This window comes from Crinia signifera, chromosome 4, assembly GCF_055691185.1.
Source record: "Crinia signifera chromosome 4, ASM5569118v1, whole genome shotgun sequence".
NCBI lineage: Eukaryota > Metazoa > Chordata > Amphibia > Anura > Myobatrachidae > Crinia > Crinia signifera.
In genome coordinates, this window is record NC_139220.1 from 302808460 (window position 1) to 302835150 (window position 26691).

General features: G+C 41.5%; 1 pseudogene; it reads right to left on the reverse strand.

The window, feature by feature from the left end:
• LOC146073255 (uncharacterized) overlaps positions 1 to 22314 on the reverse strand; it is a 53732-nt pseudogene extending 31418 nt beyond the window's left edge.
• Positions 22315 to 26691: the final 4377 nt, after the last annotated feature.

The following is a 26691-nucleotide window of genomic DNA, read 5'->3' on the forward strand; positions in this document are numbered from 1 at the left end:
CAAGGATTTTAATAGTCAAAATCCTAAATTACCAGGACAGAGATACAATCTTGCGGCTAATACGTGCCAATGGGCAACTGGAACATAACGGGGTCCACATATCCGTATTCCCAGATTTTGCACTGGAGGTGCAGAAAGAAAGAGCGAAGTTTATCAAAATTAAAAAACGTCTGCGGGACAAAAACCTGAAGTATTCGATGGTATTCCCGTCTAAACTTCGGGTCATATATAACAGCGAGACTATTTTTTTCCAGACCCCGCAGGAAGCCACCAAGTGGCTTGATAATCATGTCCCCGGGCCACGGCAGCTGGCAGATGGCTAGGCATCAGCTTTATTGCAATTATATTATCAGGGAGCTCCCCGCAAATTGGTGGCTTATTTCTTTTTCTTAGCCCCCAGGCAACCGGGTCGAGCTACTTTCTAATTTTTCATTTCTCTTTTTCTTTTTCTGTTTGTGGGGGGGGGGGGAGGGGATTAGGTATGCCTAGCACTGGGAGGTATACAGGGTGGGGGGAGGTTTTTTTGTGGGATTGTGTACAGTACGTATGGTTAACGTGTATATTAAGTGTTACATTGCGCATGTCGACTTGTTGCTCTGCTCTAAAAATGCTGAGAAAGAGGTATGGCAGGGGTACATAACCAAATGACGAAGATTAAAGTAGTGAACTGGAACGTTCGAGGGTTAAATTGTAAAATCAAACGCTCCCTTGTTATGAATCAACTTAGGAGCATGGGACCAGATATAGTTGCCTTAACTGAAACCCACTTGGTGGGAGGGAAACTGATGGCCTTGAAAAAGCCATGGGTTGGTTATTCCTGCCATGCCTCTTTTACCTCCTCTGCTAGGGGAGTATCGTTACTTATAAGGAAAACGTTGCCATTTACCTGTAAGAGGATATGGGCCGACCCAGGGGGTTGCTACGTATTTTTGGACTGCTTAATTCATGACTCCCCATATATCATTTTGGCCATTTATATCCCACCCCCTTCGCTTATAAAATCCTGTCAAAAGCTATTGAGTTTGCAGCCCACACACCCAACTCCCCCGTCATATGTATGGGTGATCTAAATAATATCATGGATCCCCAATTAGATCGGTGGAGAAGTGGAAACAGTGGAGTGGTGGGGAGTAACAGGGGACTGGCCAATTTCATCCAAAGTGTTGGATGGGCAGATCCATGGCGGATACAAAATCCTTCTACTCGCCAGTTCTCCTGTTTCTCAACATCATACGCCACTTTTTCCAGAATCGATTATATACTGGTATCCAGAAGTCTCACCCCCAAGTCCTTAAGATTGAATACAGAGCGAGAGGTATCTCCGATCACTCTCCGGTGTTTATGGAACTTTCCCTAGACACTGACCGGGGGTGCGGCTTTTGGAGCTTCAACTCGAATTGGCTAAATAGTATTAACAATAGCACCAATTTGGAAGATCAATGGAAGGAATATTGGGAATTTAACCAAGGCTCTGCATCAGCTGCAATACAGTGGGATGCCTTTAAGGCATACCTGAGGGGTACATTACGGAAATGTATAGCGGAACTGAAAAGAAAACGTAGGGAGAAAATCCAGGAGAAGGAGGAACTCTGTCTAGTCAGGGAAGCAGAATACCTGACCAGTAACACCAATAGCGCCTACCAGTCCTGGCAAATAGCCCAGAACACTTGGCTCGAGGTAGTGAAAGCAGAAAATGCTAAAATCATGTGCCAAAAAACGCAGGCGAAGTATTGCCATTCAGACAGGTCAGGAAAATATCTCGCTTTCCTGGCTCGTGCAGAACTTCCCTCTAAAACAATCAGTTCGATCAGAAATGAAAAGGGGGAAATGGTAAGCTCCACCGTACAAATCGGGGAAGCACTTAGGTTATATTTCTCCAAGATCTATACCTCCCAGCTACAACATAATTCTGTTGAGATCGAGGAGTTCCTGGAAAACATTGTCCTCCCAGCACTACACAGTGATGCTAAAAAAGAATTGGAATCCCCACTAAGGATCACAGAGGTTGTCAATGCAATTAGGGACTCACCGAGTGGGAAGGCCTCTGGCCTAGACGGGATCCCGATCGAAATATATAAGAAATATATTAACTCCCTTGCACCCTTACTTTTAGAAACATTTAACAATTGTTTTGTGGAGGGTACCATCCCGGCATCATTCTCCGAGGCCAAAATTGTTGTGATCTTAAAGACGGGTAAACCAGCCTGTGATCCCGATTCATATAGGCCAATATCTTTGATCTCTGTGGAGGCCAAGATTTTGGCAAAAATACTAGCGTATAGACTAAATCAACATATTCATACGTTAATCCATCAAAACCAATCGGGATTCATGCCGGGTAAGGATACCTCTGCAAACATTCGTCATCTCTATACCCATTTACAGACCACTGGCAGGGAGTGCGGCAGCTCAATTGTTGTTTCACTCGATGCCATAAAGGCATTCGACGCGGTTGAGTGGCCATACCTTTGGGCGGTGCTCCGAGCGTTCGGGCTGGGTCTTAATTTTATTAAATGGGTACAGCTTTTGTGTACCAGCCCGATGGCTCGGGTCTTCGTTAATGGATGGACCTCACCGGCTTTTGCTCTTGCCCGGGGGACGAGACAGGGGTGTCCGCTCTCCCCTGTCTTGTTCGCCCTGGCAATAGAACCACTGGCCTGTTTGCTAAGGCAACATCCGGCAATTGTGGGCCTTCCGCTAGGCGGCAGTAACGACGTTGTCTCTCTTTATGCCGACGATCTTCTAATTTATTTATTGGACTACAGTAAGTACCTTCCGGTGGTCCTGAGATTGATTGACAACTTCGGTGATTTTTCTGGATTCAGAATAAACAAGACAAAATCTATCATCTTTCCAGTTAATCCATCCCTAAAACCGCCCCCAATATCCACCCAGCCGTTGAAATGGGTTACAATTTTTAAGTATCTTGGCATAAATATATCCTCGGACCCTGGAGACTATGTTCAATTCAATATTAAACCTCTATTGGTATGGCTAAGGGATGAAATCAAAGTCTGGACCAAACTCCCTTTGATAGTTACCGGGAGAATAAATCTCGTAAAAATGGTGGTACTCCCCAAATTTCTATATGCATTTACCCATGCACCTGTTTACCTCCCGAAACCCCTATTCCGTAAAATTAACAGCATGATAGCTGCATTCATCTGGAATGGAGCCCGGCATAAAATAAGCTTAAAAAACCTGATGAGGGATAATGGTGAAGGGGGACTGAGTCTGCCGGATATGAGGCGATATTATCTGGCTGCTCAGTTGGCACAGTTAAGACCGTGGATACTGCATGGGGAGTACGGTTGGGAATACGCCAACAAATTAATCTCCTTTTCTATTGCTAGAGTCAACCCATTACAAAAAATCTTACAGGGGAAACTTACTAGTGCAAACCCTCCACTAATGATACAGGCCATAAAAATTTGGCGTGAGGCTGACCAAATACTGGGTGTAGACTTCATGGATATAGATCATCGAATTGTAGATCAACTCACTGACCATGAAGCGTCCAATTTACAGATTATAGAAGCCTGGCACCCCTATGAAGTGACCAAACTCCAACAGATCTATACGGCATCTGGCCTAAAATCATTTACTCAATTAAAAACAGAATTTGGTACTTATGTATTATCTGGGCTCCCATGTTAAATGCACCTAATTTTTTCATACCCCTACTATCCAATTACGCATGGAGTTGATTTTATATAGTGTGGCGAGCGCAGCGAGCCACCGTGCCCGAAGCGTGGCGAGCGCAGCGAGCCCCGCGAGGGGATGCGGTCTCATAAGAAAAACGGGAGCCCAGATATTACATAAGTACCCAGAATTTAATCTGCCTCAAACGCACTTCTATCGCTATTTGCAGCTGAGAAGTGTTATACAGTCATATTTTGCCAATGACTCCCCGACATTTGGGGAGTCACTGACAAAAACAATATTAAAATCTAGTAACAAAAAAAAAAATAGTCTCCAGGGTATATAAGATCTTGGGGAAGGAAGTGTCTAAAGACGGACTGAAATATCTTCGGGTAAAATGGGTACAAGACATCGGTGAATTGAGTGATGAGGAATGGTTATCAGCAATGAAATCTATAAACAAGGCCACTAGTTCTCTCCGGGTTCAGTTAACGCAATTATATTTATTTCACAGATCGTACCTCTCAGTTAAAACATTAAGTAAATTTCCAGGCAGAACCGCCATAGTATGCCCCAGGTGTGGCGACACCTCTGGCACCTTCCTGCATTCGTTGTGGGAGTGCCAGGGGGTCGCCAAATTCTGGGAAGAAGTTAAAAAGGTAATAGTAGATACCGGGTTAAATATCGAGATATTAACCATTAAGTGCTGCCTATTAGGCATTATGGGGGACAATATGAGCGGTAATGAGAAAATCTATATTAATAACTTAGTCTCGCTGGCGAAAGTCGTAGTTGGGAGAAACTGGATGGCGAAAGCACCACCCGAGCTGAATAACTGGGTAGTATTAGTAAATTACATCATTAGACAGGAACAATCCGTATACACAAATTCAGTGATAAAATACAAATTAATATGGCACAAGTGGATTAATTCCACATATTATCAAATGTAATTTATATAGCTACGTCACAATGATAGACATAAATGACAGTAATGGGGGAGGGGGAGGGGGGATGGTATGGGAAGGAAATTATCACGATAAGTATTATATAGTAGATATCATTAGAGGTATCACGAGGTAATAATTAGAAAGATATCGCACACGGTCAAACCTTGTTTGTTTGTCGTATTAAAAGCACATAATGGGAAGTATAAAGGGCATCACTATATGCAATGGAAACTGTAGAGGCGACTTATCATAAACTATTCTCTTTTACACTTTTTCTCGCCTCCTTTCTCTTACTAGTGTAAACTTTATAAGTTTACTCTATACACACGCACTTATCCTCACTAAATTGTAGAAATTACTGGTTGCTAAGGTAACACTATCCCGTCGGAACTAATACACCCATTTTTAAGTAAACTCAGATTACACATCCAGGGGTCACTACCCTGACCTTAACCTGGGGACAATATTAATCTTCGAATAAATCTAGCAACAACCAGCAATATTGGTGGGTCCCCATGACATCTAGCCCTCAACTGGTCAACACCTAAAACAACTACCCAGGTGGCAAAAAACATATGAATCTGTCCCAAAGCTCCCATGAAGGGACCAGGGTAGTACAAAGGTTAATAAGTATACTCAAGGGAGGAGAGACCTGATATCGCTTGCCATACAGGACAAGCTGTTTTTTTTTTAACATGAGCCAGGGTAGCAGGAAGACGGCGCAATGAGTTAAAAATTGTATTTTATCTTGTCTATGTAACAAAAATGCACTGAATTGTAACTATACGTACGAGATTGTATGTTGTAAGTCTTTTTCTATTTGTCTTTATATGTATAAAAGAAATAAAGATTTGAAGTATAAAAAAAATTATACTGATACTATGGGGGACATTTAGTAGGATGAGAGATTCATAAAGTGAGAGATTTGGTAAGAAAACTCCAGTTATTTTAAAGCGGCAATCATTTACACTGCAAAACCAGTTTGATTTTGCAGTGTAAATGATTGTCGCTTTAAAAAACTATTGATTTCTTACCAAATCTCTCACTTTCTAAATCTCTCATCCTATTACATTTCACCCCTATGTATCACTTAAGGTGTGTACACACGGGGGGGAAGTTATATTGCTACCGGCTCCTCTGCTGGGTGAGCCGCAGAGGTAATTTGCGATTACAATGGGGCAGAAAACGGGAGCACGCACCGGCGATTTATCGACGGGGCACATTCCCATCACTGGCAATATGGTTGCATGCGACCATATTCCCAGCGATTATAGTCCCTATCGCCCCCGTGTGTACACAGCATTAGTCTGCAAGTAAGATCTAAATATACATAGTAAATAGTCCAGTTAAACAGTTGCTGAATGGAAAGTCCCTGTAATTATAATTCTGTCAGCACTGGATACATATAGTTAGTTTCACAGACTGTACAAAAGTGAAACACATAGATGTTACCAGTGATAATCTAAGTAGGTATAAACTGTGTGTTTATAATACACCACATGCGAGAGTAGTCACGTGACTTGATATGAGAGCACACAATTAGTGGTGTAATTACACAATTATCCCAGTGAATGTGCTTTTACATGGAAACATCACAATTCTAGTGCAAGACAAGTAACTATGACAATATCGGGATATAATCTCACACTGTACTGTCTGCTGTAGGTATATCTTTTTCCCAAGATTGTCAATCAGTGACTAGTCTAATGTAAGATTATTAATTAAAGAATTTCACATCATTTGTATGGACAATTTGTATGTTACATATCCATAAAGGCAGGTAGCCAGGGAATATATTGTCAGGTAATTCAAGAGGTATAATGGCGTCAGTGTCCGTCTTATTAATTGACAGCAGCTTTTATATAACACATAATATCCTGTACTGTTCTTCATGGCAGGTAAGTGTCCATAAATCTGTGTTTTATTGGTTCAAGGTATAAATTACTGTCTCCCCTTAGGAAAATAGTAAGAGACAGTGTAGTTATAGGAGAACAGTCTCCCCGGTGTGTCTCTCCGGACTGCTGCTGGTCACTATATATACCCAATATGCAGTGTATGGTAACAGGTGTGTTCAGAGGGGTCACCCTCCCCATTACCAGCCAGTACCAGTGACTGCTAACTGCCACTACAAATACGAGTGGGCTTTAGTGGTATGGTGAGTGAGCGGGTCTTAGTTGCTGGGACACTAGGGATATAAATAAGTTGAATATCTGCTGTCCCACTCACCTAGGTGGCACCTTGTATAGAAATACCCCAGCACAGAATGCTATCCTTCAGTGGTTGTGATGAGAGTATTCAGGGAAAAGAGGTGGGATAGGGAGGAGAGACATAGAAAAGCCTTTTACCTTTTCCTAGTGTGCTGCTGCCTTCCACATACAATTGGATTGCATTGGTGGATGGTGAGCGACATTCAAGCTGGTTTCACATTGCCAAAACCTGCTTTAAACCCATTTTTGTAAACATGTCTTAAAACGGTTCAAAAGCCGGTTAAACCCCTTTCATATTGCATGTTGTAAAGGTATATTGCAGTTTCAATACCATTTTGTACCTTCAGATTCAACCCGTTTTCCCCATAGAAAGCCATACAATGTTATTTAAAATGTTTTTTTTTCCCGTTTCTGAGCTGTTCAGACTGCAGGGAAAACGGCTCAGAAACGTGTAGGATCCTGCTTTTAACATGTTTCAAAATACCGGTATTCTGTAGCCGGTAAATTGACAATGAAGCTTTCACACTGCAGCTGTTCCCGTTTTAAAATGGTAAAAACAAAACGGCAATATACTGTGTCAAAGCTGCAATGTGAAGCTGGTTTTAGTTAGTGGTGGGGCTGTTAAGGTGAAATAAGGTGAGATGTATGTATCAATATCTGTATGCACGTGCTAAAGCATAATGCCTGTAGAAAGGAGATATGGGGAGACAGAGAGGTACCTTTTTGATCTGGCTGATAACCCGTATCGGAGTCTGCCTGAGTTACAGATGGAGCCGGGCTTCCTCTTGCTGGCGAATTGCCAGAACTTCACCACTGGCGATCCGCCAGCAGCCCGGCTCTCCATCTGACTGAGACGCGTGTGCGGCAGGGCGATGGGAACCTGTCCGTCTCCACTTCAGGGAGATGGACAGGGTTAGGCGGGGGGGTGCAGAGAGGCGGTGGGGACCCCGGGTGACCGCCGACAAGCCGGCGGGGACCCGGGAGAAGCGCCGTCGGAAGGGGACGCGCGTGTGTCCCCTTTCGCAGACACAGATGGCGGGTGGCGGGGGATGGGGGCTGGCGTCGCCATCGCCATCCCCTGCAAAGACAAGCCCGGCTCCATCTGTAGCTGCTGTGACATCCGCCGTGCATGGTGGTTAATGCACCAGATGATCGTATCGCACAGGGGGCTTCCTCGGTGTCTGCGTTAGCATTTATAAGATGCAATGCTGGAGCCCAATAAAATGCAGAATTATAAATGCATATTCCAGTACAATTTTTTTGCCAAATTTTGTGCTATGAATTGCAAGAATTTATTTTGTTAAAATAAATTATTATTCTGAATTGCAGGAAGGTATGATGGAAGGTCGACGTGGGTTAGGTCGCAGGGTCATTAGGTCAACACAAGCATTAGGTCGATATGGGAAGGTCAACAGTCAAAACGTTGACATGGGGTTTTACTCTGTTTTTTGAGTTGACTTGTGCCGACAGGTGGTATTTCATGCCCTACCATCCACTAGGGCAGGGCTGGGCAACACCGGCCCTCCAGATGTTAATGAACTACACAGGATGCTATGTGGCCATGCTGAAACTGATGCAAGGCATGCTGGCATGTGTAGTTCATCAACATCTGGAGGGCTGGTGTTGCCCAGCCCGGCACTAGGGTGTGGTGGGAGAATGGGGACATGGTCCTATGTTTCAGTGTCCATGTCGACTGTGTCGAAATTCGGAACAATTTAAAAAAAAAACATGTCGACCTTTCGACCGGAGACCTTCTGCATGTCGACCTAATGCTTGTGCCGACCTAATGACGCTGTCGATCTAATCAATGTCAACCTTCAATCATGGTGACCTTCCTGCATGTCGACCTTAATGCATGTTGACATAATGCTTGTCGACCAATTTACTGTCTACCCAATGATCCCATTTCTAGGGATTTATAGGGTGGTTATAAGATGGCAATTCATATTTATTATTATAAACATTATTGCTCTCTGTGATATAAAATTAGATTATTATTTTAGAAAATGCTTTTGTATGGTTCAAATATTAAATATAGTTGTTGAAATCTATATAACATCACATTAAATAAAATTAATTGATATCTAGAGAGTTATTTAGATGAAACTTTAAATATTCTTAATGGTTTCTCAATAGTGTTGGTCTGTTTGATTGATTTGGCACAATTATTTCTATTACATTTTTTAGCCTTTAAAATTAAAAAAGGTGACTGTAGTCTGCTGTAAGAAAATGTATTATTTTATTTATAAAACGGATTTTTTGCAGTTTGTGATATCTAAAAAAAATTATCTTGTGTATGTTTTTTTGTATCTTTTTGTGACCAGAACTAGCTTTAATATTGGGTCTTGTGTCTGTGATGGTGACGCTTGTGATGAATATAGTGTGTAATGTACTTTTTTATTTTATTTTAGAGTCATTATATAAAAATGCTTCTAATGTTGGTAATACTATCTATCCTTTGTCTCATGGACTGATTACATATATGTTACCTGATGTTGATTATCTTCACCAATTCTTAACCTTAGTAAGTTTATTTTTTTTTAATTGTTATTATTTGATGCTCAAAGTGGGATAGATTTATCAGACCAGACCAGGACCAGTATGGATGCAGTTTCTATTGGGACTCCGATATTGGCATTGGGACTGTTATTATTATATATAATTATAGGATCGACCATCGTTTACATCACAAACATCACCAAACTTATCCCCACGTGGTTAGATACTGTAACAACATATGCTTGGACTGTGCTTCTAGGAGTCAGACACCATCGGTTGTCCCATAAAATCGGTCTGGTGAGAATCACATGGACAAGCAGAGACATTTCCTAATATACATCTGTGTGCAGAAACCTGTGTGTCATTTTATCTCTTCTGTTGTTTTAATACTTGTTTTAATAAAAACTATTTATATATGATATACAGGCAATCTATTCTATGAAATCAGTGTCTGAATTACAGGGTAGTAGCCCCTCTATTGTCTGTATCACTGGGTGATCACATGTTGTAATATCATGCAGAGCCGGCCCTAGCCTAAATGATGCCCTAGGCAAGATTTTGGCTGGTGCCCCTAGCACCGCCACTAGTTCCGTCTCTGACCCTGCTCCCCTTTCCCAGCACCATCAACCCTCATCATAGCAGTCATCATTTTGGTGTTCCTACCTGCAATATTTTAAATAGAAACAGTGCACACATTCGGTGCGCAGCCCAAACAGGGGTGTGTTCTTGCTGGGAAGGGGCATGGCCACACAATAGTACCCCCAATTCAAATTATGCCACACAGTAGTGCAACTTTATTCACATTATATCATGCGATGGTGTCCCTTATTCACGTTACGTCACACAGTAGTACCACTTTACCTTATGTACATTACTCCTCACATTATTCACATTATACCCTTAGAAAAAAATCCTGAGAAAATATTGTATATTAAGCACCTTCATGGCCACACGGCAACCCAGCACAAAGCAGTGTGTGCTGGGCAGAGGAGAAGAGCTGCAGCTGCTGCTGTCACTTAAGGGAGGGGGCCCGGGGCCCCCACTGGGCCCTTCCAACAGACTTTGGCCTGGGTAATTTCTATCCCCTACCCCTTTCTCTCAGCACCCCTGATAATACCACACAGTAATGCCCCTTACACATGAAATACATTATTAATGTCCTTATAACCATAATGCCCCTTACACATTATGCCAACCTTTATTAATGCCCTTCATACACATAATGACACACATAATGCCCCTTACACATATGTTGCACATTATTAATGCCCTTATACACATGACACACATAATGCCCATTACACATATATTGCACATTATTAATTCCCTTATACACATGACACACATAATGCCCATTACACATATGTTGCACATTATTAATGCCCTTATACACATGACACACATAATGCCTGTTACACATATGTCACACATTATTTATGCATTTATACATGACACACATAACGCCCCTTACACATATGCCGAACACTATTGCACAACCAACCCACCCACAGACAGCACTAGCACAGCAGCTAACACTGTGACCTCTGCCTCTGCTTGGATACAGATGTTTCCACATACATCCTGCCTCAATAGGCCATGCAGCTCCTGGCCAGTTCTGCTAACATTGGGTGCCTTTTTTTGCTGAAAAATCGTCTTATTTGCATTGTTATGACCAGCACACACAAGGAGCTTCCAGTGATTAAAAAAATGATATGTGGCATGCCTATATTCTGTGTGCGACTGTGGCTGTACCTGCATACGGAATGCAATGTTACAGTGATTTCCATGAATACACTATTTCATATGCAGATACAGCCTCACTCACACCCAGAATATAGGCATGCTGCATATCATTTTAATGAGCAGAAGCTGTTGATGCCCCTAGGCATTCCAAATGCCCTAGGCAATTGCCTAGTTTGCCTATGCCTAAGGCCGGCTCTGATATCATGTATATCTTTCCTCCTGTTGTCGGCCATGGATCAGACTATGGAACAGGAGCATCCATGTACTATCAGTGACAGCAGTAGCGCTGATTCCAGTTCTACTATTAAAAAAAAAATCTGTGGGAAAGTGTAATATAGGACAATACAATATCAGTGTTTGATAATCTCATAGAAGTCCTAAGCTCTACCTATAATGCTGCTTTCACACTGCAGAAACTGGTAAAGAACCGGTATTCTTAAACGGCACTTTAAAATGGGTCTGAGCCTTAACACCTTTCACATTGCAGGTGAAAACCACTTTTAAAAAACATTTAATAGCATTCACACATTCAACCCCCAAGGGACACGGTTCAAGCCATAGAAATAGAGCCTTTCACACTGCCAAAAAATGACTCTTAAATGGGTAGAACCCTGATTTTTACCTATTTAACAAATACCGGTATATGTTAAATGGGTAAAGCCCCCTGGAGCTTTCCCACTGCAGCTCTACCCGTTTAAAAAGGCTAAAAAAAGGCAATTTACCATTTAAGAGCTGCAGTGGGAAAGGGGTATGAGTAGATGGTGAGATGTGTCTGATGTTTAAACATCTCACCAAGAATCTCCTCTTTTATATGGTACTGGTCTTGCTGGTATATAATGCCATATGCCATATACCATGCTGTGCTACTTATGGCGGGACAAATGCCATAGGCAGGCTAGATAATGGTGGCTCCATCTGTATCTCCCCTGGTCCCATCTTCTAATATGTAGAACAATGTACAAAAGGATTTAATACTTATAAAATATATTAGATCAGCAGCCAAAAACAGAATCATATCATTTATAAGGATCAGTATTTATTCAACAACAAGTATTATGGGGATAACTGTCAGTAACATAAATAGTAGTTACTGATATTGTTTGATTATAGTCACTAAGTCATTTTATTTAAGTTCTTGATCATAAACATGGTAAACAATGTGTTATCAATAGGATTTTATTCATAACATGGTGTAAAAACAAAATATGTGCTGTTACCCACAGCAACCAGATATCAGCTTTAATCACCTAGTGCCAGCAAGCAAACAGCTGTATAATCATTGAGTAATATGGGATACAGGGGAATGATGTCTTAGTTGCACCATTATACAATATAATACATAGTATATGAATCAGAGGGAGGTAAGACAGCAATAGGAATGTATGAGGGACAGAATAAGGAGGTATAATAGGGACTGGGAGGAGCTGCTGGGACTCTGTAATGGATATACAGCTCTTTCCTGTACTAGCCCCAGCACCAGTGTGAGCAGAACAGCTGTATATTACAGGGCACAGTAATGGCAGCCACATCGTCATTGTCTGTTATACTGCAGCTCTATTTCCCAGCAGAGAGATTGTCCCAAGGGAAATGCAGCCCCCAGCTTACTGGTCACAGCTCTCCTGTCTTTAGCAAGATGGATTTATATCAACTTATTGCCATATTCATACTGTAACATTAAAGTTACCTTCCTGAAACACATAATGTGTGATACAACTTACTATTGATTCGCATGCAACATTCAGACCCTCATAGTGACTATGTATGTGAGTAATAAGGTTGATCTCTTTAGTAAAACACTTGCTGCACTCAGAGCATGTATGTGGCTGATCCCCTGTGTGACTCCTTTGATGTATAACAAGTGTTTGTGGTTTCTTTTAGTTGCTTCCACCAAACTCCACCTGAGAATGCCGGGCTGCTCACCCCAACTTACAGCAGGTGTTCCTACACACAGGCTGTGAATGGATGTTTCATAGATCATCGAATGATGTGGAAGGCACACGCACATCTGCTTAGAACAACCTTAGATGTGTGTGAGAATTCTGAAGGAAGTGGGCGGGCAGCTGACAACCGGTTATGTCAGCTGCCCACCCCTGTACCCGCATCATTGGCCCATTAGCATCATAATGCCCAGTATTATTTAGGGATCACCCATTAAGTGCTGGGTGTTCCCATATGCAAATGATCTGGTCCACCTCCACCTGCACTCCCTGCCCTCTGCCCACAAGGTTGTGTGTGTGCACCCATTGAACAGTCCCCTACAGATGACAATGCACATGTACAGACACATAACATCAGAGCCGCCCGGATCTGCTGTAAAATGTCATCTTATGCTGTGACAATAGCCCAACATCGGACCCCTTGTGAACAAAGGGGTCCAAACGAACAGACATGGATAAGGTCCCTTGTTTCTTAGTGAAACACTTGTTACATTTAGAACATTAATGTGTTTTTATCCAGTGTGAATCCTCTGATGAAGAAGAAGATTTCTCTTGTCTGTGAAACACTTTCTGCATTCAATGCATTGAAATGGTTTCTCTCCTGTGTGAATCATCTGATGGCTAAAAAGATGTGATTTACGTGTAAAGCCTTTGTCACACTCAGAGCACAGATGTGGTCTCTCTCCTGTGTGACTCCTCTGATGTCTGCAAAGCTGTGATTTACATGTAAAGCGTTTGTCACACTCAGAGCACAGATATGGTCTCTCTCCTGTGTGACTTCTCTGATGGATGAGAAGCTCTGATTTACATATAAAGCGTTTGTCACACTCAGAGCACAGATGTGGTCTCTCTCCTGTGTGACTTCTCTGATGGATGAGAAGCTCTGATTTACATGTAAAGCGTTTGTCACACTCAGAGCACAGATGTGGTCTCTCTCCTGTGTGACTCCTCTGATGTCTGAGAAGATTTGATTTACGTGTAAAGCGTTTGTCACACTCAGAGCACAGATGTGGTCTCTCTCCTGTGTGACTTCTCTGATGGATGAGAAGCTCTGATTTACATGTAAAGCGTTTGTCACACTCAGAGCACAGATGTGGTCTCTCTCCTGTGTAACTCCTCTGATGTCTGAGAAGATGTGATTTACGTGTAAAGCGTTTGTCACACTCAGAGCACAGATGTGGTCTCTCTCCTGTCAGACTCATCATGTATTCGATAAAATACAAATTAGCTGTGGAAGGTTTCTCCCATGCAGAAAATGAGAATGTCTTTAGTGAATCCTTCAGAGGTGTATAGGAAAACACTATATATAGTTGGCTTTATCAGAGAATTATGTTCTTTCAGCGATGTCTTCTAATGTTCTTAAAAGAATTTCTGTATTTTACCTGTAACACGAAAAAAATCAATATTTAAAATATAGAAATGACCGGTGTAGATCTAGTTATTTTTATTTTCAAATAAATTTGTATTGCATAAAGCACGACATGTAATAATAGATTATTCAATGCATGTGAGACTGATATATATCCAAGGCAATAGGCAAACATCCAAATGGTATATCATAGCAAATACAGTGGGCAAGAAATAGCACAATATAATAGTCAGTAATGTCATTCCATTAATATACCAAATAAATATGGTGCAGTTTGTCATAAATGAGGAATTAATACATGAAAACTCCTCCAAGAAACCTTTGTGGAGATAATAGCAGTATTGCTGTCCATGAATATATCATAAGCCAATGCATGAGAAGATAAGAAAGGGGCAGGGGGTGAGAGGAGCCGCACATGAGAAGGCTGAAATTACCCCCTGTCATATGTTGTAAGGAATATTTCCCAAGACTCTCTGTTGTTCATACCACGTGGAATATTTTAGAGTATCTGCTATTCTACATTGGAATTCCCTTGGTAGAGTGGAAACATAACCTTCCTACATATCAAATACACCTGGTGCTAAGTGTTCTCCATTCAGAGAAGTTTCTATCCAGTCCCAGACAGATATTGGGCCCAGGATTATAGTCTATAAAGTGTAATTTGTCATAAACAAAGTTCCCATTTCCCATGAAGCAATGTATAGATTGAGTAGTGTGGCCAGTGCTGCTGACTGTCTAAAGCCCCGTACACACGGGGAGATATAATGTTCAGCAATATAATGCTCAGTAGTGTCTCCTTTTCATTAGCGACCAGAGATGGTCTCTGATGAAAGTGAACCTCTGCTGGGGGAGCCACCGAGGTAATCAGCTGGTCGCAGGAGCAAGCTCCTGTGACCAGCGATTAGAGTGGGGCTGAAAACGGGAGCGCACCCTGCATTTTATCACCGGGGGACACTCCCATCACTGGCAATATGGTCACCAGCGACCATATTTCCAGCGATTTCAGCCCCTATCGCCCCCGTGTGTACACAGCTTTAGAAAGGGAAGGGGCCCTGTCTATTATGTCAGTCCAGGGTCCCACATATTCTGATGGCAGCCCTGATCCCAATGATTGCCCATCAGCTGGGAATGGAATATAAATGACTATGTGATCTAATGAGAAATTCCTAATAAAATGCCAAAATTGACATTGTAATGGGCAAATATAGAAGCAATGGAGGAACTATATCCTCTACAAGGACTGGCTATTTGGGCCACTACCTGTGTATTGTTTCTGTGCTACCATTACCTCTTGTTCCTGTGTGTTATCTATATCTGTTTGTGGTGAAAAATCAACTGATATTTTTTGTTTCATGTGCGCAGTGTTTGGGTGATAGAAGTTCCCGTATCCTCACACTTTAATCATAATATATGTTACTAGTATGTTATTGCTACAATCTCAATGAATCACCATTCCTTGATTATATTTTACATACAAAAAACGGATAAATATATATATATATATATATATATATATATATATATATGGATGCCATGACCTGAAGAAATTGCTTATTAAAAAGCAACGAAACGTTGTCCTTATAGGATGGCCTGAGAGTTTCATTTATTCAAGATGCTTGGAGTACTGCCCCCCCCCCTGCCCTCTCTCTCTCTATATATATATATATATATATATATACACAAGTAACTAGCCAACATAACCATAATGTCGGCTCCTAAACAGGGCAAAACGTGAAGCTCCATTGGGCGCCATCTAGTGACTGCCAGCATGCACAACACTCCAATTCCCCATAAAGGTGAGGAGCAGCATTAGCCTTTTATTATGTCAGATATATTATACAAATGATCCCACAGTATGATAGAGAATATATAGATATAGTCCATATGGTACTTATACATGATATCATATAACTGATAAAGAACACATAGAGATATATAATGTACATATTACTGATTATATATATATTGTATCACATATGATATTATACAGTATAATTATGTGACATCTAAATGATTCCTGCCCCTACATTACTGACACATACAATTTAGATGTAAAATGATAAAGTCCCTTTAATATATTTATACATAGAATGTGACCTTTCATGAACTTGTATAGTGATTTATGAATACTTAACTGCAATGTCACACATAGAATAAGGCCATATTATTATATTATATAGTAATAATAACTTATTATATATTGGTCAAATAAAATGTAATCACTAATAACAAGGCAATATTCACAAAAGAATAGTAAAATTGATTGTGTAATTATCAGCATAATCTTATGTATAATATAATTACCTTACTCTGGGGATCCTTCCTCTGTCTCTCTCTTACTCCTCCGTCCTCCCAGCTCTCCAACCAGTAACTGATCCAGCAGCTCCTCCATCAGCTCCCAGTGGCCTGATACAGCCTATTTATAGTCACTCCTCCCCAGCTCTTCCCAGTAGTTCCCAGGATGCCCTGCAGTAATTCTTACACTGAGAGGTGACATGTGAATTAGGGTCACATAACATTAGTATACAGTCATTCACCACAGCAGCTTCTCCTGCCCAGCTCCTTGTCTTGTATATGAGGGGTAAATATTCCTAAAGTCACTTACTACAATGGGAAATGCTAATTACACCCTGGCAGGGTAACACCTTGTATAGTAATTAGATCACAGCAGCCTCTGGCATCCTGTTATGTCACCAATGGGACCTTTTGTTTAGGAGTCACCTATTGTCTGGCCAGAGTTTCAGCAGAAAGACTTGTTCTACATATCAGTAATAGAAGGAAAATCACTCTCTTTTTATTGGGGCACTGTTTTAAATGTATCTCCTCTATTCACATAATAGAAGATATTAATTGAAAATAGTATTAGTGGCTATCCACATTAGGACAGCGATTATAGCCGCTATAGCCCCCGTGTGTACACAGCATTAGTCTGCAAGTAAGATCTAAATATACATAGTAAATAATCCAGTTATACAGTTGCTGAATGGAAAGTGCCTGTAATTATAATCCTGTCAGCACTGGATACATATAGTTAGTATCACAGACTGTACAAAAGGGAAACACATAGATGTTACCAGTGATAATCTAATTAGGTATAAACAGTGTGTTTATAATACATCACATGCGGGCGGGTGGCAAAAGACAATGCTAAGTACACTTCAGCAATAGTAATAGTCTTATTTCATGTTTGAATGTTGCCTTCAGCCCGAGAGTAGTCATGTGACTTGATATGAGAGCACACAATTAGTGGTGTAATTACACAATTATCCCAGTGAATGTGCTTTTACATGGAAACATCACATTTCTAGTGCAAGACAAGTAACTATGACAATATCAGGATATAATCTCACACTGTCTTGTCTGCTGTAGGTATATATTTTTCCCAAGATTATCAATCAGTGACTAGTCTAATGTAAGATTATTAATAAAACAATTTCACATCATTTGTATGGACAATTTGCATGTTACATATCCATAGAGGCAGGTAGCCAGGGAATATATTGTCAGGTAATGCAAGAGGTATAATGGCGTCAGTGTCCGCCTTATTACCTGACAGCAGCTTTTATATAACAGAGAGTATTCTGTACTGTTCTTCATGGCAGGTAAGTGTCCATACATCTGTGTTTTATTTCATATGGCAAGTCCGTACTAAAGAAACCATTAGACAGCACCTCTAAGAAAGCCGCATCATGTTGGATTGGGTTCGTCTGAGGAAGACCTCTACCCCCTTCCTCTATCTTTACCCTTATGTTTCTTTCTAATTCAAATAGTTACACATGTAATATGATTGTCAAACAATTGCAAAACATCAGACATTTTCTATACTAAACATAATGTTAGATTTAGTATTCTCATCCACTGTATTTATGAATGGTAACCATTTAGCATGAAATTTTCGTATTCCAGACTGCTGTTCCAATCGAGCATATTTTTTTTCGAAAAATAAAATTTGTAGTAACTTTTGCTTAACCATTTCCAGGGTTGGTGCTGCCTTTTTGATCCACTTGACCAATATACACTTTCGGGCTATTGTGATTGTAGTTATTAAAATGTGAAATTCCTCTGAGGTAATGGATTCCAGAGGCCAGTGTTCAAAGGATATACCCATACATGCTGAGGGTTCCATACTCCATTGAGTCTGCAACATCTGATTAATAAAGGATGTTACTTTACACCAAAACCTTCGGATTTTACAACAATCCCACATACAGTGGGCATAGTCTGCCTTGGTAATTCCACATTTAATGCAGAAACCTTTTTCTTCTACCACCATGTGCCTGCGTCTATAAGGTGTTATATAAGCCCTATGTAATGTGCGGATGTGCACTTCTTGTAGGTATATTGATTTAAGAGACTTTAATACCTTCAAATTTAAATAAGTTAATTGTTTAACAGTCCGAATCTGAGGTATATCTGCATTCCACCTCTCGGCCAACATATCCCAATGTACATTAGTAACAAAAGTATTAGATATTAGTAGGTTATATAGCATATTTAATTTATAAGATTTAGTAGTTATATAAACCAATAGTGTCTCTATGCTACTAATCTGTGATCGTAGTTTAATAACTGGAAGTTCTTTTTTCCTGATTGCAAGGCCGGCTGAGAAGTGTCTTGCCTGGTAATACATAAATAGGTGTGTGTTAGGGAGGTCATACCTCAAAGCTAGGTCTCCAAACGAGAATGCGTCGCCCCCTGGGTCAAATTTTATTTGCTAGGTCTAACCCCTTATCTCTCCAAATGATGTATCTTAAATCCATGATGGTGGGGGGGAAAGCCGGGTTGCCCCATAAAGGTACATAGTGAGTTTCATGTGGATTTTCCTTAGTAATTTTATTGATTTGGATCCATGCCGAGTAAGTATCTCTAAAAAGGATGTGCTCTCTGACCTCTGGTGGTATTTCACCCCGTTTCATCTGCAACAAAGCTCCTGGCGAGTAGGGATGGAAAATGTTTCTCTCTAAGGCCCTGTCTGTATACGTAGATTTGTTTAAGAGCCAATCTCTGATATACCTTAAATGGATAGCCAAGATATAGCTCTGAATGTCTGGGTAACCCAGTCCCCCTTCTGATGTGGGGGTTTTAAGTTTAACCTTGGCTATTCTGGGGCGTTTACCCATCCAAATAAATTTAGAAAATAGTGAATCCAATTTGGCCATGTCAACTTTTTTCAGAGCAATAGGCAACATCTGTGCACGATACAGTATTTTTGGCATAATAATAGACTTTATCACTGCCAGTCTGCCCATTAAGGAAATCGGTAGGTCCTTCCAACCCTCCAACTTGGTTGTTATTTGTGATATTATGGGTCCATAATTATTTGTATATAGTTTATCAAGATCGCCACCCACCTGGACTCCCAAATATTTGAAATGATTCTGACAAATTGGGAAGGGAAAATCAAGCGTCTGTGCCGGCTGTTTAGACTTGGCGCCCAGTAATAGTATTTCAGATTTTGTAATATTAACCCTATACCCCGATCTTTCCCCGAAGGATTTAATAAGGTGGAGAATAGCCGGTAGAGAATGAGAGGGATTTGACAAAAATATAAGGGTGTCATCTGCAAACAATGCAATTTTAATCTCTTCTTGGTGCACCTTAATCCCCTGTATTAGGGGTGATGTACGAATGGCTATCGCGAAGGGTTCCACTGCAATCACAAATAAAAGCGGAGACAGCGGACACCCCTGGCGAGTACCCCTTTGCAATTGAAAGGAACTGATAAAAGCCCGTTGCACGCTATTGTCGATTTGGGAGATGAATATAGTGTGCGGATTATATCCACGAATTTAGAGGGAAAACCAAAATTTGTCATGCATTGAAATAAGTGGGGCCATAGCACCATGTCAAATGCCTTCTCGGCGTCCAGCGTGAGGACCAAATTATCAACTCCACTGGACGCCGAGGAGGCGCTCGACTTCTGAATCGCTGCCAGCAGTTTTCTCACATTGGCAACAGAGTGCCTGCCCGTGATAAACCCGGTCTGGTCCTTATGTATAATAGCCGGAAGAATTCCTTTTACTCTTTCCGCAATTATTTTTGTAAACAGTTTATACTCAGTGTTTAGGAGTGATATAGGCCTATAAGAACCTGGTAGATTAAGACAGCGGTCCTTTTTTGGTAGGACTTTGATAATGGCATCTGAAAAATAATTAGGTAAGGTACCACTTTCCATAATAAAGTTAAAGCCCTTCGTCAGAGGTTTCACTATTTGTGGAGCCATCATTTTAAAAAATTCATTAGTAAACCCATCAGGGCCCGTCGCTTTAGCAAGTTTTAACCTGCCAATCGCCCATAGCACCTCCTCCTCTGATATTGACCTAACTAAAGCATTTTTTAATGTTTCTGGCACCTGCGGGAACGGTAATAAGTCCCAGTAGGCAGCCATCTCTGAAAGAGGAGAAGGGGTCGCAGCCGATCGAACCTCAGGTCTAAGACCCTGTTCTTCCAGGTCATGACTGGAAGCAGAATATAGTGTTTCATAGTATTTTTTAAGAATGCCCGCAATTTGAGAATCTGTAGTCGACAATGTACCATCCTCTAATAGCAATGGCTGGACAGAAGTTTTATGCCTAGAGCCCTGCAAAAGGTTAAGGCCCCCATACATTAGGCCGACTTGTCCTTAGGACAAGTCGGACCCAATTCTCCTGTGAGCCGCCCGGCAGCTCCCCGGGAGGCTCACATAAAATTTGGCACTTGATGAGCCAGATTTTACATGTGATAAATCGCATGCGATTTATCACATGTAAAACAAATGGGGAGCTGCAGGGCGGTGAGGAGCAGTGGGGCGGGCAGCGGCAGTAGTGGGGGCGGGCGGCGGCAGTAGTGGGGGCGGGCGGGCGGCAGCTCACAAATAAGTTCCCGGCGGGTGATGCTGACCTGGCCGGCATGCTGTGGTCTCAAATACAGTAGTAGCGCTGCCGCTGCGGGACGCACAGCGGCGGCTATTCGATTTTCAAAATTCCTGTCAAATGACCGGCCGTTCTGTGATTGGCTGAGAGAGCTCTCAGCCAATCACAGAACGGCCGGTCATTTGACAGCTATTTTGAAAATCTAATAGCCGCCGCTGTGCGTCCCGCAGCGGCAGCGCTACTACTGTATTTGAGACCACAGCATGCCGGCCAGGTCAGCATCACCCGCCGGGAACTTATTTGTGAGCTGCCGCCCGCCCCCACTACTGCCACCGCCCGCCCCCACTACTGCCGCTGCTATTTCTGATCACAGCTGCCCAGTGCCCAGTCAGGTCAGTGTGTCTGCCCGCCGTGCTCCCCCGCCCCCCGGTGTCTGCATGCATATGCCTGACAGGTGGGCAGGCATATGCATAGCAGTACAGGGAGGTCGGATGATCTTATGTGCTGACCGTCCGACCTCCCTGATCCGGTCCGATGCGCACGGGACCGCGCATCGGATCGGATCATACATCACACACCTGCGATTTTGGGGCGATTTCATCCGGTTATCGGCCCAAAGTGCCGAAATCGGATGAAATCGTCCCAAAATCGTATAGTGTATGGGGGCCTTTAGTTAGCATCTTTCCAATCTTATTCCCAAACCTATAAAATTTGGAGCTAACATTGAAAATATACTTGTCCCCTATGTTTAGCAAGTACTCATTACTTTGAGTCTGAGCTAGTAAAAACCTAGCCTTAGTCAATGTGCTGGGGGACTGCTTAAATGTAGTAAAGGCTTCGGATAGTTCCGATTGGATTTTCACGTACTTTTTATTTAGATTTTCTTTTGATGAGAGAGGAAGGAAATTATTTCTCCTCGTAATACCGTTTTTGCTGCTTGCCAGTATACCATGGCTTCAGTTTCCTGATGTCCCTCGTTATCTAATTGGAAGTGAGCCCAAACCTTTTCAATATGAGCTTGAAGTTCCTTAGAGTGTGCCAAGTGGGAGGGGAATCTCCATAGTGGATTTGCTTTGGAGGGTGCGTGGAGTTCCAGTACCAATGAGACCATGCCATGATCAGACAAAACTGGTGGTGCAATTTCAGGCACAGATACTCTTGTAAATAAGGGCTCCGCTACCAAAATATAATCGATGCGGGACCATGAGTCATGAGTAAGGGAGAGGCATGTGTAATTCCTTTCTATCGGATTATGAATCCTCCACGCATCCACCAAATTAAGCATTTTGTTTAGATATGGGACCCCTATTTTTGGGAGGTGTGTCATTTTGGATTTTTTTGATGAGCGATCTAACCCTATCGACGAAATTAAATTTAAATCCCCACATAAAATCAGGGAAGTGGGGTCATAAGTATGTAGCCGGGCTAGTAGTTCTGTAAAAAAAGATTTTTGTATCCCGTAGGGGCATATATATTGCCGATTGTAATATTCAACTTGTTTACCACCGCCTTTACTATTAGTATCCTACCACCAGGGTCAGAGAACACAGATCCGACTTGGATATCTATGGATTTTTTAGCTAGGGTAACAACCCCACATGACTTAGAACTCAGTGACGAGGATCCCAGTACCTTCCACCCCATCATCTGGAGTTTTTTGACCTCAGGGGGCATCAAATGTGTTTCTTGGAGGCAAATTAAATCTATGTTTTGTTTGTTTAGATAAGATAAAAGCTTTCTTCTTTTTGCCGGGGTATGTATATCCCTTATATTTAGAGAGGCGATCTTAAGTGCCATCATAGAATCTAATTAGTACACATACTGAGTTATATATCGGATTTTCTTTCAGGGAGTGGGGAACAGGAAGGAAAGCACATGAAGGGAACATCAGACAAATAAGGACATACAAAAACTGAAAAAAAGCAGCTAACATAAGACGGTACATGGACTGCCAGTATCTATGAGACCTGGGGACGTCAGACGGACCCAGATCTGCAGACTCAATTCCTAAATTCACATTAACTTAGTCCAGCAAGCTCCATTTACCCGCCCCCGCCAATTATTAAACAAGTTACATGTAGCTATATTAAAACTATACCTGGCTACTAGAGCCAAACTATAAGCCTTTATCGGCTTAATTTGTGTAAAACATTTCCTCCACACCTATACTTCATATGAAGAAAAAGAACAAGAAAATATAATAGTATACTCATCAGAAAGAACCAGTCCTTCAAGGTCAATGGCTTAATTGTAGACATAGTCCCCTGGTAAGAAAGTCGTATGTCTATAGCCTTATTCATGTCAAAAGCAAGTTGTCAGTCCGACATGATTAAGAGTTCGCTTCCAAAGAACAGTATGGGGGTCCATGAAGACTTCATCCTTCTGGGGGATAGGCTGTGTCAGAGATGTCATCTGGATTGAATCCATTAGTTTCTCTTTTAAGGAAATCCTCTGCTTCCCTTGCCGACTTGAAATCTTTAAAACCATTCCCCGAAAAAATACGCAGGCAGGCAGGATACATCATATAAAATCTCCGGTTTGCTTTAACCAAGTCTGAGCATACAGTAGAATAAGAGCGTCTTTCTTTTGACAAGGCCACCGAAAAATCTTGAAAAAATCTAAGTGGATGACCTTCCCAGTTTACTGGGTTATTTTTCCTGGAGGCAGACCATATAATTTGGCGGTGCAGAAAATTCAAGACTTTAAAGATTACCACCCTTGGACGGACTTTCCTCTGGGGGTCTATCTGGCCCAGCCTATGTACACGCTCAATTACAATGTCTGGACATTGAGCTGTTATATTTAGCAGCATAGGAACAGTATTCCTGATAAAATGTTCCAATTGAGCCCCTTTCACTGACTCAGGTATCCCAGAGATCCTTAAATGATTGCGTCTGGCCCTATTTTCTGCGTTTTCCAGACCATCCCTAAGGTATCTCTGCTCTTTTTCTAGCTTGGTCACAGTTTTCCTCAGCGTGAGTAGTTCCCCCATGTTGCTATCAATTTGAGCCTCCGCCACCTCCAGCCTTGTGTTAAGCTTCCCCATTTGCGCAGTAATTTCTCCCACAGCATTTTGCAGTAATGGCTGTATCGCTGCCTGTATTAGCGCTGTGAAATCTTTCTGGGCTGCTGGGGACATACCTTGAGTGTTATGTACATCCAGAGGGGAGCTTCCATCTTCCGTGATGGTTTTTTTTGCTGCTGGCGTGCCTCGGGCGTTGTCCGGGTCTGACGCCATACTGTGATCTCCCCTTCGTTTTTCATGTCGCTGCTGCTGTGGCGCAGCAGCGCTCTGTCCTCCGATCCCCGGGTTCAGTTTAGTGTCCATTCTAGCGTGTGGACGACGGGGTGATCGTGAGTGGTGTCGGCGTGGGGAATTCAGGTTGAATATAGCTAAAATATGCGGGCGGGTAACGGAGCGGCGGAGAGAAGCTGCTCACCTCTCCATGCCGGAACCGGAAGTCTCCAGTGGTGGGGCTGTTAAGGTGAAATAAGGGTGAGATGTATGTATCAATATCTGTATGCACGTGCTAAAGCATAATGCCTGTAGAAAGGAGATATGGGAAGACAGAGAGGTACCGTTTTGATCTGGCTGATAACCCGTGTCGGAATCTGCCTGAGTTACAGATGGAGCCAGGCTGCCTCTTGCTGGCGAATCGCCAGAACTTCACTGCTGGCGATCCGCCAGCAGCCCGGCTCTCCATCTGACTGAGACGCGCGTGCACTAGGGTGTGGTGGGAGAATGGGGACGTGGTTCTATGTTTCAGTGTCCATGTCGACTGTGTCGAAATTCGGGACAATTTAAAAAAAACATGTCGACCTTTCGACCGGAGACCTTCTGCATGTCGACCTAATGCTTGTGCCGACCTAATGACCCTGTCGATCTAATCAATGTCAACCTTCAGTGATGATGACCTTCCTGCATGTCGACCTTAATGCATGTTGACATAATGCTTGTCGACCAATTTACTGTCTACCCAATGATCCCATTTCTAGGGATTTATAGGGTGGTTATAAGATGGCAATTTATATTTATTATTATAAACATTATTGCTCTCTGTGATATAAAATTGTATTATTATTTTAGAAAATGCTTTTGTATGGTTCAAATATTAAATATAGTTGTTGAAATCTATATAACAATCACATTAAATAAAATGAATTGATATCTAGAGAGTTATTTAGATGAAACTTTATATATTCTTAATGGTTTCTCAATAGTGTTGGTCTGTTTGATTGATTTGGCACAATTATTTCTATTACATTTTTTAGCCTTTAAAATTAAAAAAGGTGACTGTAGTCTGCTGTAAGAAAATGTATTATTTTATTTATAAAACGGATTTTTTGCAGTTTGTGATATCTAAAAAAAAATATCTTGTGTATGTTTTTTTGAATCTTTTTGTGACCAGAACTAGCTTTAATATTGTGTCTTGTGTCTGTGATGGTGACGCTTGTGATGAATATAGTGTGTAATGTACTTTTTTTTTTTTTTCATTTTAGAGTCATTATTTAAAAGTGCTTCTAATGTTGGTAATACTATCTATCCTCTGTCTCATGGACTGATTACATATATGTTACCTGATGTCGATTATCTTCCCCAATACTTAACCTTAGTAAGTTTATAATCCATTTTTATCTGTTTCATGTTATTTAAAATTGTGACTATTTGATGCTCAAAGTGGGATAGATTTATCCATATATCCTGCATATGGCATGGGAGGTAGAACAAGGTTTTGATCTTCCAATGTATCTCCTTATGGTCTCTCTTTCACTTTTCAACAATAAATCTAAAACACAACTTGTGCAATGTTAAATACATAAGGACCTTATCTAACCCTTTACCTAATAGACAAATGATCTGCATCTATCACCAAGAACACTTCCTTCTGGCCCCAAATCTCTGATTTACTATATAACCAACTCCTAGCACACACTTGTTTTCCCACATTAAGGACATCCATCTCTGCTTGGACCAGACCAGGACCAGTATGGATGCAGTTTCTATTGGGACTCTGATAATGGCATTGGGACTGTTGTTATTATTATATATAATTATAGGATCGACCATCATTTACATCACAAACATCACTAAACTTATCCCCACGTGGTAAGATACTGTAACAACATATGCTTGGACTGTGCTTCTAGGAGTCAGACATCATCGGTTGTCCCATAAAATCGGTCTGGTGAGAATCACATGGACAAGCAGAGACATTTCCTAATATACATCTGTGTGCAGAAACCTGTGTGTCATTGTATCTCTTCTGTTGTTTTAATACTTGTATTAATAAAAACTATTTATATATGATATACAGACAATCTATTCTATGCAATCAGTGTCTGAATTACAGGGTAGCAGCCCCTCTATTGTCTGTATCACTGGGTGATCACATGTTGTAATATCATGTATATCTTTCCTCCTGTTGTCAGCCATGGATCAGACTATGGAACAGGAGCATCCATGTACTATCAGTGACAGCAGTAGCGCTGATT